This window comes from Leptopilina boulardi, unplaced genomic scaffold, assembly GCF_019393585.1.
Source record: "Leptopilina boulardi isolate dan_hultmark-lab unplaced genomic scaffold, ZJU_Lbou_2.1 LbouV2_162, whole genome shotgun sequence".
Lineage (NCBI taxonomy): Eukaryota > Metazoa > Arthropoda > Insecta > Hymenoptera > Figitidae > Leptopilina > Leptopilina boulardi.
This window is the reverse complement of record NW_026137710.1, coordinates 2,938,744-2,959,891: the sequence shown is the minus strand read 5'-3', so window position 1 is coordinate 2,959,891 and position 21,148 is coordinate 2,938,744. Positions and strand designations below refer to the sequence as shown.

General features: G+C 26.5%; 1 protein-coding gene and 1 long non-coding RNA gene across 2 annotated transcripts in view; one reads left to right on the top strand and one right to left on the bottom strand.

Moving 5' to 3' along the window:
- The window catches only part of LOC127276978 (uncharacterized), a 99,003-nt gene that overhangs the window by 17,258 nt on the left and 60,597 nt on the right, over nucleotides 1–21,148 (top strand). The gene's annotated exons all lie outside the window — the stretch shown is intronic.
- Nucleotides 13,185–13,421, bottom strand: LOC127276983 (uncharacterized). The gene is made up of 2 exons (XR_007842292.1): nucleotides 13,366–13,421; nucleotides 13,185–13,285 (listed from the first exon to the last, which is right to left on the bottom strand). It is a non-coding gene; the product is annotated as an uncharacterized LOC127276983 (long non-coding RNA).

The following is a 21,148-nucleotide window of genomic DNA, read 5'->3' as shown; positions in this document are numbered from 1 at the left end:
ATTTTTTTTTACTTTTATCTTTCGACAATTGTTCATTAACTTCAAAATTTTCATCATTCTGATCGTCAACATCATCCTCTGATTCTATACATGACTCTTCATTTTTAACATATTTTTTTCTTAAATTATAGCTGTTGTAACTTTCACGTATTTCATTTTTGTCTTCATTAAAATTGTAAATATTCATACTATCATTATTATAATGACTATTATTTCCATTACCATCAACAAAAATATCATTATCACCATCAACAAAACTATTATTATCACCATCAACAAAAGTATCATTATCACTATCAACAAAACTATCATTATCACCATCAACAAAACTATCATTGTCACAAGTATATTTCATGTCAATCGTGTAATTATTACCACCACTGTCACTTTCATTTATTTCTTCTGTAATATCACACATTTCTTGCTTTTTTTTATCAATTTCAACACCTTTTACCAAATTTATTAGCTTACTATTAGGTTCAACACTAGAAATCCGTTGAAAAATTTGAAAAACATTTCCATCACGATTAGTATAGCTTAAAATGTGGTAAGTTTTTACCGCATTAATTTCTTCGTCAATTGGATAAACAATATTTTTCCGTAAATCTTCTTCGTATATAACTTTACCATATTCATTGTTTTTAAACATACAAAGAATAATATTAACTTCATATAAACTTGAAAAAACTGATAATTCTAATTTTTCTCTATCAACACTATTCCACTTTCGATTAATATAATTCACATAACTTTCACTTGATTCAATTTCACAATACCGTTCCTGAATATCATCCCAATTATCCTGACCGTAACTTAAAAGTTCTTGTTCTATTTCTTCATGTAATTCTTCATTACCATAGTCCAAAAATGCTAAACATCTAAATAAGGCCTTTGTATCTTTCTTCACTGGAATAATTTCATATATTTCTTTCTTATTTTCGTTTGCAATTTATTTATTTATTTATTTAATTACCATGTACGGGCTTACAAGAAAAAGAAAAATGCCCTTTTGTGCAAAAGCACTAGATAATAAATTTACATTATCAAATTACAAGCAGTAAAACAAATCGCCTTGGCAGTCACACATTTACTCAAAAATTAATTTACGCAAATCACGGATAAATCTATCTAATGATATACCGAAAAAATCTAGCTCATCACAATACTCATTACCTCTAAAAAATATTCTATTTAAAACAGAATTGTCCAAATAGTTTTGTCTATTAAATGGTATTTTAAACAGTTTCTGATTTCTTAAACCTTTTGTGGGAACAATAAAGTCAATACAAGATAGTATAAGAGGGCAATCAATAAGTACGTTTATAATTTTAAACAAAAACAATAAATCCAGATAAATAATTCTAGATGAAAAAATTGGGACCATAAGCGACTCTCTAAGATTAGTGTAATCATGACTGAAGAAATCATAGTGTACGTTAACTTGTTTCGCAGCAAAACGTAAAAATTTGTTTTGAGCGCGTTCCAACTTAAGCAATTGATAATCCTGGTGAGGTACCCAAATTGATACTGCAAATTCCAATTTCGATCTTGCCAAGGTATAGTACAGCGTTTTTAGAATTTCTTTACAAAATACATTGTTACGTATCTCACATGGACTTATCTGTTGATCTATAGCATTGTTATTATTTAAATTACTTTCTTTATTACAATTTAAAGAGATTGTACAATCCACACTTTCCGATAGCAGTTGAAAATGTCCACCTCCGAAATTTCCTCTAAATAATAGTTTCATTCTTTTCTCTTCATATACTTCTTGTTCAAAACATTTATATGTGACTCCATCATTTAGTTTGCTTTCTTCAATTTCCGTTAACAAAGTTTCAGATTCTGACTTCAAAATACACAATTCTACAACTTGGTACAATTTTGAAAAAATTTCAATTTCTGAATCCGAGCCATAATATGTAGATTTTCCCATTTTTTTTAGGGTTCCGTACCCGAAGGGGGAACCCTATTAATGAGACTAGTGAAGCAAGGCATGTACCCCCCCCCCCTAGCGGACACACGAATTTATCTAGAGGGCTGAAATTTGGTATACATATGTATTTTGGCGTGTAGATTACAGGAAAAATATAGCGAATCTCATAGGAATTGATTATCATAGCGTTGTCAAGGAAAAACCATGAATTTTTACGAAAAATCCCTGAAAATGACTATGTACCCCCCCTCTGGTTGCCACATCTTTTTACATAGAGAGCTCAAATTTGGTACACTTATGTATTTTTACGTGAAAATTACAGGAAAAATATAGCGAACATGATTCGGATCAATTTACATAGCGTTGTCAAGGAAAAATCAAAAATTTTGAAAAAAAGCGTTTAATCCACCTAGCGCACACACTATTTGACCAAGACAGTTCATATTTGGTATACTTACGTATTTTTGCGTGTAGATTACAGGAAAAATATAGCGAGCACGATTGGAGTTGATGATCATATTGTTTTTAAGGAAAACTCATATTTTTAGAAAAAATCATGGATTTTTCGAATAAAAAAAGAAGAAAATTTTATCCTAAGAGATCCAAATTTATACTTTTTTACGTATTTTTACGTGTAGATTATAGAAAAAATATAGCGAGAACGATTCGGGTTGATTATCATAGCGTTTTCAAGGAAAAACTGATAATTTTCGTTTAAAATCATGAATTTTCCTCAAAAACCGAAGAAAATTTTATCTAAAGAGTTTCAAATATACACTGCGACCCGAGTTTAGCGAAATCTCGGAAACGGCAACAATATGATGGTAATTAAGCGGTAAGCGTAAGATGCTCCGACTCGAGCAGGAGCGTAGAAGTAAGGCAACGCGGTTCCTTCTAGTTGAAAATGAGTACCAAGCGGAGACGTTTGTCTGGGAGGTACAAGGTTCTTTAATCTTTAATTTTAAATAAAAAATTTGTTAAATTATAAAAGCTTATTTATATACATGTATACAAATTTTATTTTTGTTTTCACTCCCAGCAAATTTATAAATTTACTTTATGAAAATCTTAATTTTAATATTTGCTCTGAATGTTATATTTGATGAAATTTATATTATTTAATTTCAAATAAATTTAAAATTTATAAGGCAAATGGTGAGTTTTTCCCCTTTCTTGTCTGATGTCAGTACAATTATTTGAATTTTTATTAAAAGTAATTTTAAGTATTACTTATTACTGTTTATAATTATAATAAAATCTAAAAATTAAAATATAATTATAATAATTATTGCAATAAAAATATTATGTATTATAAGATGAAGAATTTTCAAAAAAAGAGTTAAAGGATTTCGTATTTCAAGTAGTTCTTACGGCCCTGATTGCTGACGCCGATTTCGGGAAATCTCATTACTGAGTTTAGCGAACGACCCACCAAACCTGCCGCTAAACTCAGGTCGCAGTGTATACACTTTTACGTAATTTTGCGTGTAGATTACAAAAAAAATATAGCAAGAACGATTGAAGTTGATTATTATAGCGTTTTCAAGGAAAAACAGATAATTTTCGATAAAAATCATGATTTTTCACCAAAAAAATTTTTTAATTGAGTTTTTTCAAAACATACAATTTTTTTAAAAAGTGGACTTTTTCCTTAAGTTTTACAATTTTTGACCTAGAAAGATAAAATTTTCTTCCTTTTTTTGGGGCAAATTCTTGATTTTTTTTCAACTCCAATTGTGCTTGCTATATTTTTTTGTAGTGTTTTGCCATTCTTTATAATTTGCCATTTTCTATTTTTTACCATTTACTATTTTTATTATCTTTTGACATTTTTTATTTTTTGATATTTTTATTATTTTTTAGTTTTATTAATTTATTTTCAAATCTATGCGCTCACATCATTTTCAAATTTATGCGTAGATTATGTTCTATGTTTATGTCTATGAATATGTCTATGTTTTCTATCTAGGCCTTCAAACTTTAAACCCCTCAAATTTTAGGTTTAAGGGTACGGAACCCTCGGTTTTAATGCGAGTGTAACTCGCACTTGTCCGATTTTCTTTATATTCTTCAGCGTTTTTATATATTCCTTTATCTGGGTAATTTTCCCAATTAAGAAAGGCATAATTAACAATTTTTGACCGAATATCAAAGTGATTGCTTACAGTACCTGTCAAAAGACAGTCTTTTGAATCCAAAAATTTAGAAAAACATCTAAAGAGACAATTTCCATCTTCCTTCACGTCGACTATTTTGAATTTTTTTTTGATATTTTCATATTGCCTTGTTGATTATCAGGTTTGCTTATCACTTCCATAGATTTTTTCTTCTTAATTTTCTCATGTCTCTTATTTACATTATCCATTTTGACAATCTTCTTATTTTGTATTTTCTTATTTTGCGTTTCATTAATTTCATCCTTTTTCTTTTCTTTGCGAACAAAATTTTTTTTTACTTCTGGTACTCATAGTTTCTGAGTTACTTTTTTCTTTATCAACACTACTCAACTTAATATTTTCAACCAAATTTTCATTACTAAATTTTGTCGTCTCTTTATGGCACAAATCACTATTTAAACCTTCACATACTTTAGCATTTTTAACACATTTTTTATCAGATTTATTTTGGTCTATATCACAAATTATTACTAATTCATTAAAATCATCTACATTGTTTTTCTGCTTTCTTGTCACATTCATTTCACTGTTGCTTGTATTTTTTAAATCACTCATATTCACATCTCTAGAACTTATATCAGTGTATGGCACTTCACTCATAACAATTATTTCGTTACATTCTTTCAAATTACGTTTTACATTTTCTTTCATCTGAATATCTTTATCCTCATCGCTACCCCCGTATTCAACAAACATTTCTGTACTTAATTTTAACTTCTTTTTATCACACACATCACTATTTAAAACTTCATTTGCTTCATCACTTTCCATAAATCTTTTCTTTAATTTATTATCTTCTGCATCACAAATTTCCAATGAATTAAATGTATCCATTTTCTTCTTATGACTGTCTTCTTCATTTTAATACTGTTTATACTTTCTAAATTATCTTCTATCACTTCACTAGCACAGGTTTCAACAATTTTTAACTTCTTTATCACTTCTAATTCAATTTTTATATCACTGTTTTTAACTAATTCAATATTTTCTACTTTTACTTCACTCTTCTCTTTACACAGCATTTTATTTTTTTCATCAATTACACCTTTCACATTTTTTTCTATTTCGCAACTTTTCAGTTCACTTACATGTTTTTTCTGTTTTCCATTACAGAATCACCATTTTCATCAACTTCGTCTCTTTTAATATACTCACTGTTTCTATTTTCAACACTCACATTGTTTTCTTGAAAACCTGCAATTGTTAGACATACATTTTTACATTTATCACTCGACATAAACAATTTAACTTTTTGTCGAAAAAGACCATTGGACTTGATTTTTAATATCTTCCCAACCTAGAGAAATAGAAAGACTAATGTAAAAAATGTTAGATTGTAGTCGGAGAGAAATATGTTTAGATTATTGTTCGGAGTTGGCCTGAATTTCATGCAAATCGGTCTTATATTCAGGTGGATTCATTAATTTTTAATATATTTTTATCTATGCTGTTTTCATTACGTTTATTAATACGCGAATTGTAACATATTTCTCTCCTTATTAGGATTGGCGGTCTAGTGATTATTACCTACTTCAGACATTTTGTTTTTTATTTCTCTTTCTGTCTTGTTAATTAAAGAATGACGAAGAAGGCAAATTGTTATCAGAAGTAGGTAAACAATGAGCCAAAAGTTCTGAACGTTCAAATGAACAAAATATTTTTTCAATCTATAAATTATTAAAAATTATAATGTTAATGTAAAATAAAACAGTAAATTAAACAAATATTAAATTAATAACTTCTTTTTAGATATTTAAAACAATATTTTTGAATAAAATGCATACTTAAAGAAGTTACAAAAAAAATTTTGTTCATTTGAACGTTCAAAACTTTTGGCTCATGGTAAACACACCAGATGACGTATTGCAATTTAGCTAATCCGAATAGACTTAGTAATATTATGGATGTATAGTGCAAAAATTAGCCGTCTTAAAAATGCTAACTTCCTGTTTTAACCCCTTCGCAGTGTAGCAAAAATAAAGCTTCAGTGCCCCGTATGTGGAAAAAATTTTTATTAAAAAAAAACTTGATATTAAAAAAAACCCGAAAACCTAAGAATACCCATTGACAAGTTTATCGTATTGTTAAAATTGTGAAGTAAACGATCAATACTTTATTGCATTGTGTCTACTTATTTTTTTTAAATGCTACTATAGCGGTCATAGACACTGGTGGCACGACATTTTTATGCTTCTCTATAGAGGTCAATAACAGTGAAGGGGTTAAGACGTTTTTAAGTGTAAAACCAACATATTTTCGTGTTATGCGTTAGCTTCATTCAATTTGTTAAATGAAAAATAATTTTTAAAACATATTATTTATTACATTGGGGCCGTCTATAAATTATGCAAGACGTTCTATGGGGAAGGAAGTCAGGAATATTTTACAGAGGTACATTATCCTGGCTTGTCCAAATTATCCGATCTTGATGAAAATTCCATTAGAGCGGCTTCCATAAATGATGTCACAGGATTTTCGAACTTTTTCGACCCCCCCCTCCCCTATGTCACAATTTGTCACAATTTTTCAGACCCCCCCACCCCTTTATAAGTGCAGGCATAACCTCGTTTGACAGCTACTTGCAGCTATTCAAAATGGCCGACTCCCTCATTGTGCGCGCGGACGATGAGCAAAATGTTTTGGCCACCGCTTAACGGTGAGCAAAATACTTTGCTCATCGTCCGCGCGTACAATGAGGGATTCGACTATTTTGGATAGCTGAAAGTGGTTGCCAAACGAGGTTTTTGCATGCACGTATAAAGAAAAAAAAATTACTTCCTCGTGGAAAAAGCATTAACATTGAAATAAACATACATAAATAATATAATGTAAACATTTGAGAATACTAAATTTTATAGCTAAAATGTAAATTTTATATTTTTTAACTTTCATTAATTCTTTAAATTTAAATCAAATGTATACTTTATATATACCAATCGATTCGTCTTGACGTAAGGAATACGAATTTATTATATATCACCTTAAATTTTGCTATTTAAAAATAGAATTCAATTCTGGATATGGCATTTGAAAGCTTATTTCATCACCTTTCCAACGCTTTTTTGAAAATTTTTCTACGTTGATTTTTGAGCAAGATATGACCATTTGTTTAAAAAAATAATCCTTTTTTTCAATTGTTGATAACTTATGAACAATTGACTTGTAAAAAAAATTGCTTAGAAAAAAATGTTCCTTATTATGTGTAGAATTAGGAAAAAAAAATTAAAAATTTTTTAAAAATAATTTTGTTTTTCACTCATTTTGACCTCATATATTTGTCATGAAAATATATAAGGTCAAAATGAGAGATATTGAAAATTATTTTAAAAAATTTTTTAATACTTTTTCCCTAATTCTGCACATATAGTAAAGAACATGTTTTCTCTAAACAATTTTTTTCAAAAGTCAATTGTTCATAAGTCATCAGCAATTGAAAAAATGGTTATTTTTTTTAACAAATGGTCAATATCTTGCTCAAAAATCAACGTAGAAAAATTTTCAAAAAGCGTTGGAAAGGTGATCAAAGAAGCTGTGAAATGCCGTATCCAGAATTAAATTCTGATCGTTTCTTCACACACAGTATCAATTTGAAAACAAACAAAATGGAAATGTTTTTTTTTCATTTCAAACAATTAAACGATGAAAAAATTTTTTTCTTAATTTTCTCTTTTGTATTGTTCAAGTCAAAGATATAAGCTTTAAGATGAATATTTGACGCAGATTATTTCTTTATTAGAATTAAAGATACAAAACTTTTTGTAAACCCTGATATGCTATAAGGTGAGCAAATATTATTGAGCGGCACTGTATATTAACCCATTAACGTCCATGCCTAGATACATGGAAATATCAGAAAAATTAATATTAAAAAAGTGACTGCGGTCCAAATCTTTACTTTTGACGTTGAATATTGTTAAAAAATAATTGGTTTTAATAAATTTTTATAAATAAATTTAAAAAATTGATGTATTTTAAAAAACTAACAACGCCATTCAATTCTACGAGAAAAATTACTAATGGAAGTGTATGAACTTTTTTAAATTTTCACTTTATTTGTTATACATAATTTATAAACAAAAAATGGACTGTGATGCATCTATGTAAGCCTCTGCTTAGATACACGTGAATATTAGCAAAGTCAATATTGAAAACATGAATGAATGCGAAATAATTTGTTTAAACAAATTGTTATAAACAAATAAAATGAAAATTTAAAAAAAGTCATACACTTTTATTAAGTCATTTTTTCTGTAGGATCAAATAGCATCGTTAGTTTTTACTTTCTTAATCTGAATCAGTGATAAGTATACCACTTATTCAAATCAGTGAAAATACACTGATTGAGCAGTAAAAATTCACTAAGTAACCAGTTATAATTATACCACTTACTCAAATGAGTGAAAATACACTGGCGAGTCAGTGAAATTTTACTCACTCAGATTTAGAGTAAAAATACATCAATTTTGTTAATTTGTTTATTACAATTAGTTCAGACAAATTTTTTTAAAACAATTTTTAACGTCAAAAGTTATGACTTGGGCCGCAGTCATGTATCCAATATTGAATTTTCTCATATATTTACATGTCTCTAAGCATGGGCGTTAATGGGTTAAAAAAATATTCAATTTAATTTGCAAATAAATAAAATAAAACTTAGAAAATCTTTTTATATTTTCTCATGAATTAGGTAATTTTAGTAAATAAATATTATTTATTTTTAATAATCATACATTTTGCAAAATATTAAATTTTCTTTAAAAGGAAAAAACGCAAAGAACTGTATTTGACTGAAAGCTCCAAACTATCATTTTTATACTTCATACTATTAAATTGCAAACTTTATTTTACATTTTTTAGAAGTATAAATTATAAAATTTAACTTGTTATACTAAGCATTATGGAAATAATTAGTCAGACCGCCTTGTTTGGCGGCTTCCATAAATGATGTCACAGGCTTAGGGGGGGGTTACGAAATTGTGACAGTTTGTGACAGGGGAGGGGGGGGGGTGTTTCATAAACTGTGACATCATGAATTTACTTTAAAAGTAACTTTCATTTAACTAAAGAAATCAATTTTTTTTACTTCGTGAAATTTAAATATCTTTCATAAAGCGCGCCGTTTTTTGATTCGGCGCATCTGAATCTTGCATCACCTTAAGGTATGCTCCCAGCTCGACTGCCTGCCGAGAACGTAAGTCAGTACGTTGCCTACGTAAATTATTCTTCTACCATTGTGTATTATGTGCGATCACAGTTCTCGCACTTTGCATTTATGTGTATTCTAAAGTAAGCTCATGGCTCAACCTTTATAGTTATAGTTAGTTTTATGTTTAAAACAAAATTTATAAGAATTATTTTTATAGCTCTAAAAATAATAATAATGTAATCAAAACTTATAAAAATTAATATTTGTTTTCGAATACAATTGTGAAAATTCAGAATACAATTAGTGCGCAATTATTATTAATTTTGTCCTGATTTTCTTTTGCAAGTATATTTGCCTTAAAAATGCTTGAAAAATAAGCAAATTCATTAGTTGAGGGATTATTTACAGTAACTAAATTTCTATTTATTGAAAAAAGATTTTTTTCATGAAAAATAACTGTTTTGAATATTGTGACGTGGCATAGGGGTGGGGGGGTCTGAAAAATTGTGACATAGGGGAGGGGGGGGTCGAAAAAGTTCGAAAATCCTGTGACATCATTTATGGAAGCCGCCTGTCCTGACAAGCAGCTGCCTGAAAAAAATAATTTGAAACACATGGAGTGCTACTGACCGAGTCACGCTTAAGTTAGTTCAAATGTGGTGCTAGAATGTAGCTGTTTGAATCAACAATATTGGTGTATGAAACTGTTGGTTTTGATGCAAGTGAAACTTGCACTTGTCTGATTTTTTTTATACTTTATGTTGGGAAGCAACTTTTAAAAAAATTATTCCGCTTAAAAGGTTAGGTTAGGTTAAAAAATTTCGGATTTCATACGCTAAAAAAATTTTTGAAAATCGACAGGTTGCTTGCAATTTCTTATCTGGAGGTTTCTGGTGTCACTGATTACGAATCTGAAGTCAAGTCTTAAAAATACAAAATGGTGGCTTGTATAGGCTATAAAATTTTTAATGCAATACAAACTTGAGATGTGATTTTTTTAGTTTGATAATTATAAATTTAAAATTAGATTTTTAAAATTTACATGGAGTAGTAATAGGATAACTGATACAGTGTATGACAGCCAAAGCATACTCTTAATTTTAAATGATATTTAGTGATTTTTTCTAGATTTGAACTTTCGCGGTAGGCTTGCAAGCTATGGCAAAAAGAAAAAATCATTTTTTACAATTTTTTCAAGATTTGAACTTTGGCGATAGGCTTGCGAACTATAGCAAAATGAAAAAATTATTTTTCTTGAGATTTTTTCTAGATTTAAACTTTAGCGATAGTTCACAAGCCTACTGCCAAGGTTGAAATTTAAAAAAAATTACAAAAAAATGATATTATCTTTAAGCCATATTTTGCAATCTTACCGCCAAGGTTCAAATCTTAAAAAATGGCAAAAAATATTTCTTTCTTTTGCTAAAATGATTTTTTTTGCCATACCTTTCAAGCCAAGGTTGAAATCTTGATGAACATGATTCTGAACCATGGGAAACGGACATAAGCAATGGTTTAATAGATTTCGCACATAGTTCAATGGCTTTCTAACCAAATTTTTATTTAAGCAAATTTATACTTTTAACAATATTTTTAATTAATAAAATTTTTATTTGGCCGAATTTTATTTTAAAATCGCCAAATTTGTATTTGGACAAAAATTTAATAAAGTCGTCGTTTTTTTAAAAAAAAATCTTGAAATTTGAATTGTATAAAAATTAGTAACAAACAGAAATGTGATATTTTGAATTTCGAAAAACTATTTTTGAATAAACGAATTTTACAATTTAAGAAAACTTCTATTTTCTCCAAAATTATAGTTAATTTACGTTATAATACTCAGTGAAAAATTATTAAAGTAGAAAGGAAGAAAAACATTTCTCTAAATAATAATTTTTTTCCAAAAGTTAGAGATTGAAAGTAGGAGTAAATTTTTAATAAATTTATTCTGTGACAAAAAAGCGACATCCGAGATATTATAATTCTTTTTTTAATGAAAGCTTAAATTATTTTTCATAGCATTTAAATTCCAGATTGTTCAATCAACATATATAATCACAAGCGGTAAATTACAATTTTTTTGTTCTTTCTTTTTCTGAAATGGAAAAAAAACAATTTTTTTGAAGTCCAAATTTTTTTTGCAATTTCATTCTATTTTTTAAAAATTGGTCTGATATTTTATTATAATGAAATGTACAAAATAAAACAATTTTTTCATAATGTTTGTTAATTTATTTCAAATATGATTTTTAAGCCGTAAGCCCTAAATTTTGTACAATAAATAAATGTACATCCGATTTTGCGTAGAATACATTATACATTTTTCGGGCAGAAAGACAGAAAAAGGCGTAGGATCAATATTTTATTAAAGTTTTTTATTTAGGAACGAAAAAAAATATATGATTTTTTCAAAATTGTTCGTGTTGGAATACGAACACATTTAATTTTTTTTAAAAGTGTTCGAGTCCTCAGCTCAATCTTACGTATATTTTATTATTATTATTAAAAAGAAATTTTTTTACATGAAATATTTACATACCTTTGAAGTAACTGCCCAAAATCCGTCAGACGGTAATTCCTTGATGACGGAAATATCAGTTGACTCAAATTTCGAATATACAGGCTCTTCACAATCCATCGCAAATCAACTTATTGGACGATGATCGGCCAAATCCGATTATTAATCGGTGCACTCTATTTAAATTGAAGAGTTATTTAAAAAGTTACAAAAAAAAATAAAAAAAAAAGAATTTAATAAAAAATCTAAAAGTTTCGTTAATTACAAAGTTAACCGAAAAGCACGAAGCACGTGGTCTCGCTTAAGTGGCCGTTGCAATAAAATGAGAAATATCCAAATATAGGCAAATATCCAGACAATCTAGATGGCAGTATAATGGGCTAAAGTTTTCAGACATGCGCATTTCAGAGGGCGCGGAAATACAAAAATGAAAGGTATACAGTATGCAGAATTTCATTATATAAATAAAAAATTAGCCTACATTTAGAAATTTTGCAATTAATTGGTTAATTTAAGAATTCATAATTAATACAAAAATTAAACGTTATAAAAAATGACAGTTTAAGGAAATAATACTATTTTTTCGGAAAGAAAATAAAAAGGTAAAAATTTAATTCAAAAAAATATGAAAAAATTGATACCAAATAATTGTTTGCCAGAATTTTTATTTTAGTCATTTAATTTACTTGACTGTTTATTGAAAAGAATTTTATTTTAAATCGATTTTTCATTCAATCAAATTTTATGTGATTCGAATTTTTAATTTTCAGAAATTCCAATTCATTGAATTCTATCAATTAAAATTCAATAAATTAAAATTTCTGTCATTTAAAAATTCGTATCACATAAAATTTAATTGAATGAATATCGATATGGAGAAAGCATAGAAGATTTTTTTTCAATTATTATCATTTTATTTATCAAAGTACATTTTTTTCGAAAATATTTTTTCAAATAAATACATGAAAAATACAAGGCGAATAAATTTCATGTAAAAATCATGAATTAGAATTTTTATTTAAAAGTGTAACAGGAATTATTTTTTAGACGAATTTTCAATTTTCCAACTAACATTTAACAGGTTTTTCTTTTTATACGAATTTTTTGCAATTTTTTTAACTACGAATTTTATTATGAAATATTGTTTCAAATATCTAAAAAGGAGTAATTTATTTAATAATTGTTTAATTTATTGTTTTATTTTACCTGGCCATCATGATTTTTAATAATTTATAGATTGAAAAAAATATTTCGTTCATTTGAACGTTCAGAATTTTTGGCTCATTTTTATGTAACAGAATGTTAAGCTACCAAATAATTGTTTGCTAGAATTTTTATTTTAGTGATTCAATTTACTTGACTGTTTATTGAAGAGAATTTTAATTAAAAAAATGACAATTAAAATTGTACGTAAAAAATTATTTATTTTTTAAAATTAAAATACATAGTAAGTTTTGCTTGAAAAATGTATCGGGCAATGCCTGCTGCTACTTTTCTCAATTCCCCTGGAAAATAAAAAATGTTATGAAATACAAAAAGTCGTTAAACTTTAATAATATTAATAATGATAAGAAAAGAAACATACCTTTAATAGCCAGATGTTGGGAATTGACACCCGGAAGCAAAAATGAAGATAATGAATAATAAAAATTTTATGTAATATTTCATTATTTAAATGACGCCTCGATTGTCTTGATTGCCTCTTCGCAGAATCTCCTTTCTCTAATTGCATCAGATTTTTTCGCCAAAGGCACTCTGCAGACTTTGCAGGATTTCAAAACGACACTTGTCTCCTGAATTGTTTTGTTTGCTTCTTTATATCTTTTGTACAAGCCATTGAGAATAATGGCATTTTTAACTGAAAAATTCATGACATTAATTTTAAAAAAATGTAAATAATTGATGAATTCAGAAATTAAAAAAAAGATAACTGACAATAAATTGGGAAAAATAGTGAATTTAATAAATTAAATTCTTAGAAAAAGTAAAAAATTTTGAAATTGAAAAAGAAAAGTTTTAATTAAACAAAATGAAAAAAATTTGAAAATTTTGAATAACGTACAAAACGCAAAATCATGTTTTGTTAAAAAAATTTTAATTCATTTAAACTATTCACGGTGAGCTTCGTTTAGGTTCAACCTAAACTGCATGACCCTTCTCAGGTTTTTTTTTATATCAATTCGGTGATGCCTCACGATCATTTTAAGACGAAAATTAAAATAATCTATTATTGTTACAAAAATATGGTCATTTGAATTTTAAATATAATGGATAAATAGTTAAAATTTACCATTAGGTCTAGATTATTTGGTAAAATTGTTTTCGCAGAACCTCATCTCAATTCCAGAATATAATACGTATAAGAAGGTTTAATCTTGAACAGTTTCAAATTGAAAAAACTGATTTATCTCACTTACATCGAAAGTTACATTGGTTTAAAGAATGTCTATTTCTATAAGAGAGATTTGAGTAGTTTTTAAAAATCCGTTTATTTTGAAAAATGCAACATAATCATATTTAAAATATTTACTTTTTTAAAAAGTAAATGGTAAGGTACAAATATTTGGTAACAACCACGATATTTTTAAAATGCGTGAAGGCCGTTGTATTCACAAAGAGCGCGATTTAATTATGGAATTGAGATGAGGTTCTGCGAAAACAATTTTACCAAATAATCTAGACCTAATGGTAAATTTTAACTATTTATCCATTAAATTTAAAATTCAAATGACCATATTTTTGTAACAATAATAGATAGAAGAGTTTTTTTTTTGATTTACAGGAAATTTTATGTACTTTAATTCACTTCTACATGACTTTATTGAAATAACGTTAAATAAAGGAGTAAAGTTTAAAAAATTAGAAAAATTTCAGTTTTTTCGACTATTTTTAAACAGTTTCTTAATTCTATGTATCAAAATGGTTTAATTATTATATATAATCTATTTTTATGTTAAATTGTAGCTTTTAAAGCAATAAGTATTTTACCAAACGGTATTTTAATGAAAATATCTTCAATAATCTAGAAAAAAAATTTAAAAATCAATATAATTTGAGTTTCCCTCCAACGATTATTTTAATTTTCGTCTTAAAATGATCGTGAGGCATCACCGAATTGATATAAAAAAAAACCTGAGAAGGGTCATGCAGTTTAGGTTGAACCAAAACGAAGCTCACCGTGTATTTGAACTTTGAAAGGAGCCAAAAGTTTTAAACGTTCAAATAAACGAAATATTTTTTTCAATCTATAAATTTAAAAAAATTTTGATGTCAATGTAAAATCAAACAGTAAAGTAAACAATTATTAAATTAAATCAAAAAAATTTCGTTTATTTGAATGTTTAAAACTTTTGGTTCATGTGAACACAAACCTTCTTTCGCTTGCTCTTTTCCTATTTCTTCCGCTTTCTTTCCCTTCTTAGTGACGATTGAAAATGGTGTTTCTATGCGTGACTTTCTTTTTCTGTCCCCGTCCTCATCTTCTACATCTTCTTCTTCTGCTATTTTTTTTTCTTCCTCCTCTTCTTTTTCTTGTTTCTCTTTTAATTCTTTTTCTTGATTTTCTTTAACTTCTTTTTCTTGTTTTTCTTTAAATTCATTTTCTTTTTTTTCTTTAAGTTCTTTTTCTTGTTTCTCTTTAAGTTCTTTTTTTTGTTCCTTTTTAAGTTCTTTTTTTTCTTTCTCTTTCAATTCATCTTCTTCTTTTTCCTTAATTTCCATTTCTTCTTTCTCTTTTTTTCAAATCTTCTAGTTTTCTCTTTTCTTCTTCTTTATTTAAAAAGTCTGTTATTTCTTTCTCCTTTTTTTTAATTTCTCAATTTTTCTAATTTGTTTTTCTTCATTAACAACTGAAACATTAAAATTTTTTTATTTAGATCACCCTTAAGATAATTATAAAAGTAGAACTAATTTAATGTACGATAACAATATTTGCACTATACATATATATATAGTATAGAATAAACATTTGTATTTACTTTTTGAACTATTAAGAAAATTATCAGAACATTTTTTTGTCTATAAATTCTATAGTAAGTATACCTTTTTTAGTTAACATACAATCTATTTTAATAAATAAACAAAAATAGTTTAAATATTTATTGAAATAAATTATTAAATAAATTTACTATTTATTTATAATTAAATAAATTAATAATTATAAATACAAAAATTGAAATAAATAATTAATTAATTAATATTTTATTATAATATAACTTTAAAAAAATTAATAAAAAAATTCTGAATATAATCTACTGTCTTCTTTCACGTTTCATTGATGACCAAATGTCTAAGAAGAAATTTGTTAGGTCAGCGGAAATGGTTCATTTAAAGACAAAACTTTTATTCCCTTCTCAGTGTTCATTTGATTAATATTCCATTTTACTATTATGTTTATTTAAAATAAAGACGCAAAGTTTATATATATTTATATATATTTCAGCATCATTAGATAATTATAAACTATTAAAAACTTTCAACTGTGTTAGAAAATATGCCAGACCAAGTAATAATATTGTAGATATTGTAGATATTCACTTTTTTTAATTTTTTTTATGTAGAACATTATACCCCTTTTTATTTTGAATTAATAATTTTAAAAAAATTAATTTTTTAACATAAATATAAAAATATTGATCTCTTTAACACATCTTTAAATTTATATACATCGACTTTATTATTACTCAACTGTGTTAATTTTAATTCTTATAGAGCATTTTTGTAAACAATACTTATATTTTTACCTCAGGATAATATGTCATTATATATTTATTTTATGTAAATTAAAAAAAAAAGTTTTTCGTTCATTTGAACGTTTTTTTAATAAAAATGAGAAAAAACTTACTTTCAGAGTACTTCTTGGCCACATTGTGTGTTTTGAAGTATTCCTCCTTCTTAAATTTTTCAAATTTAATTCTCCAATCTTCCATTTCTTCATCACTGCTAACAGTTTCCTAAAATGAAACAAATGTATTACTTATTTTTTAAAAAATGTCCTATAAAAAGAAAAAAAATTATATTTAAATAATACATACCAGATACGAAGACATTGTTTTATTTAACAGCGGTAACAAATGGGGATCTAAAAAAATTAATCGGTCAATTTTTTTGTAACGAAAAAAACAAAAAATAGATTAAAAACAATAAATGAATAGAATATTCAAATCATTTAACTAAAAAATATAAGTTAAGGGGGGAACACCAGGTGTAACTCAAGAAATAATGCTTTTTACAAGAAAATTTTCCAAAAGAACAATGAATCTTTTTAAAGAATACTATTTATTAGTTAAAAGTACATGTTAAAAGCTGTAATTTAAAAGAAAAAAAAATTTTTGTAACAAAAACTTTTAGAGATATGAGCCATTGAAGTGGCGCCTTAAGAAAAAAGGCGAATTGCGGTGACCAGCATTCTGCAAGTATACTTCGTCTGAAATACAAAAATGAAATTGATTTATATTTATTATAAGATTATCTAGTTCGTGATCGAAGGATTTAAAAAAAAAAAAAAATTTGACAAAATGGCGACCTGTCAAAGTCAAAAGTATAATTTTCGTTAAAAAAATACGGTCGATTTTCAGCTATATAAAAAAAAGTTTTGCATAAAAAAAAAATCCTTCGATCACGAACTAGACTTATATGTGTAAATGAAGCACATTAAATTTTAAATAAATCGGTTTCATGGTATTCGAGTAATCGTGGTCACCGACTTGGAAAATGTCATTTTGAGAAAAACGCATTCAAAGTTTCAACTTACTTTTATTTGTTCAGAAGAAATTTTGTTTCCAATTTACAAAGAGTCATCGATTCCTGGACCATATAATAACTCTTCCGCAGTGGTTGCCGTTTCTAAATCATAGGAAAAGGCCATCTGTCGTTAGGGTCAGGTATGGCTGGCCACCTTGTCTGAAGCCACGGGACGCGCCGCTGCAGTGTTCTGTATATCTCATTTATTTTTCACCGGATCAAGTTTAAAATTTACAGACACATTTCTAAATATGGGCAAATCCACAGAACCGGCCGATTTTTACTTATCAAGATGAAAATTTTCCAAATAGCAAGCACACCTTTTATTTATGGTTTACTTTCTTTAAAATATATTCAAGAACAATTATCTTCTTGCGTGATTCATTTTATTTTAATGCCGTTTGAGTTAAAAGCCAAAAACGAAAATATTATTTTTCTTCTGGAAATTATAATTAAAAATGGCATTTCTTTGTTTTTTTATATATATTATTTGAAATATGTGCAAAACATTTTAAATAATAAAATATGATAAAATACAAATAATTAATTTTTTAATTATCAAAAATAAATTATTTATATTTTATCATATTTTATTATATATTTTATTTATTAGCATTTAATTTTTTATTTCTGTAAATTAAATTGTTTACTTAATAATTTTGATATTAACTATTTTAACCAACAAACTGACATTATTGACATCGATTTTGATATAACTTTGAAAATAAAACAAATGAAAGGATAATTCATTTTTCACGATTAACTAGTTAAATTTCGATAAATTTTTTTTTATTTTTAATTTTTAGACGTTATAAATTGAAAATATAATTTGGCGTTTGCATACAAGAATTATAATAATGTCTTTATATAATCACACATGTTTTCAACTCATCATATTTTATCCTGTAGTTGTGCTACTGAAAAAAGGCTATGTTGAAAATTGTTCACGCTTAAACATAGAGTGATAATTATTGGAATATTTTCTTTAATTCTGATTGCACTCTATTCTATGATACATACATTTGTTCGTCTGTTCACAAGCAATAAGCTCCAATTTGAAAAATTCAAATCGAATAATCGCCGCAAAATATATTTACAAAAATGTATAGACATTTCATTATTATAAAATAATGAGTAACGCTACTTTCAACGACTATCATTTCTTTTTATTTAAGAGCACATATTTTTTATTACTTCCAAAACATTCTTCAATAAGTAAACTATAATTCACCACAGTTTGGAATTGTTCGGATCTATGCCGAACAAGTTATACCTATAAGAATTAAAATTTATACCTGGAGTAACACCGTAAATTTCATTTTTTAAGTTACTTAATTCGATTTTATTTTTTATAAAAGACTAGAAGGTTCACATTTATTCAATTTTCTTATTTCAATAGGTTCTCAGAGATATTACAAAATGGTTGAAGTATGAAAATAATTAATATAATACTTCTAAAATAGAAAAATATGTGAGTAACATGAAATCGGCCGGTTCTGTGGATTTGCCCATATGTATACTTTAAGAAAATGCAAAAAAAAATCGATTTTTCGAAAGTTACAACTGGTGTTCCCCCCTTAAAACTATCCGATTACATTTATAGCGACAGTAATCGCTCTCTTACAATTTTAAATACAAAAATTCAATTAATTAAAAAAAATTGTTAACAATATAAAAAAAGAAAAATTGAAGATATATTTTACCGAATTTGAAAATTTTTATTACTAAATTGGCCAAAGTAAAAAAAAGAGTTTATTTAAATAAAATTATAAAAAAGATCGAATGTGAATAATTTATTATTAAATAGGGAAATAATTGAATGTTTCTTTTGACAGAATCTAAATCAATTTCGTCTAACAGATAAAATAGGAAATTTATTTTTTTAATTATATTTTTTAAAACGACTAAAACAATAAATGGAATTAAAATAGTAAAAAATGAATATAATTGTAAAATGTATAAAACACACTGAGAAAAAAGGTTTGAGCTGACAACCAAATATTTCATTCAATATATGTGCAACTAAAATTTTTTAGTTGACACAACTAAACTTTAGTTGACAACAACCAAAGTTTGTTTCAGACGACTAAATACGAAAATGAAAAAGAATTTGGTAGTCTCAACCAAACTTTGGTTGATGTCAACTAAAGTTTAGTTGTGTTGGTTTGGTTGTCAGCTCAAACCTTTTTTCTCAGTGCACTGATTAAAAAAACAGAAAATGTACAAAAATGAAAATAATTAATTGACACGTGCACGTGGCCTGAAAATGGGAAATCAATTAACTTTAAAAATTTAATTATTAATAAAAAATACTTACAAATTATGCTTTAAAGGTGGAATTAGTTGTTAAAGCCGTTGGAAACACCGTTGATTATAATATTAATATTATATTATGGGTGGATGACTTTTGATTTCTTTGTGTGTCTTTTTACTAATGACTGGCTGGATCGTGCTTTCGTAGAGGAAATACTCCCTCCTTTAATTCCAGCTATGCGCGTTAGTAAGGGCGCAAAAGTACAAATATGAAAATCTTTCAAATGGCGTCATTTTCGCTTATTGTCCCTGCATGCATTTCGGACATGCGCTCACAGGGCGGCGGGAAATTCAAATTTCACTAAACAAATAAATCAATTTTTTGTAATGTTATTTCAATGATAATGTATATTATTTTAATTGTGAATTTTGATAATGATATTTTCAGAAAATAATTCATTAACCTTATCTTTTATTGATTAAAATAATAAAATTGATTTTTGTGAATTTATAATATTTTTTTGTATTTCTTATAAAATTTATTGGATCTAATTTTTTAGTACGCTTATTTTAATTTTTTACAATTTATAATAGAATAACATTTTTTCGTATCTAATTGTTATTTATTAAGATGCTAAAATTGGAAATAAAAATTTAACAAAATGTAATATTAAAAAAACTAACCTAAATTTCATAATAAGTTTATTATCTCTAATTTTCAAAAAAATAAATTTGATTACTTTATTTATCTACGCGCACATCTTATGATAGTCCTTTGTGCACGTGAGAATTTACTCTTGTTATTTTAATAAAAGAGATACGTCAATTTTAAAAGAAATAGAGGATTAGATTTAAATACTACAAAGTTACAATTATTTATTTATTTGAAAGAATTGCCACTCCACATGTTTTTTCTTACAAATTTTACAAATATTATAATTGAATAAAAGTCCATTTAGTTAGTCAGCCGTGAGAGCACTAGCTCGTCGTCTTACCAATTTCAGCAATCGCTGTTCGTCGGTCTCATTCGATTTTATTCGTCATTCACGAAGTCCTCATGCTTATATTTTCACTTCGCAACATTATTGTTCTTCACATTTAAAGAACTAAAAAAATATTTTCTAAAAATATTTATACTCAAATTCTCGATTGAAATAATAAAAAAATAATGGAAAAATAACATTAAAAAAATATATGATCTGAAAACAACTAGAAATTTTTTGGGGCATTGAAAAAAAAATTTTCGACGCCGTATCACGCGTGAACGGTTCGATTGATTTACCTGAATTTTGGAAAAATTTTAGTAGTTGGTCCAACTTAACCTAAATTTACATAACCATCAGGGTTTCTACTAATTTAAATCAATAAAATTC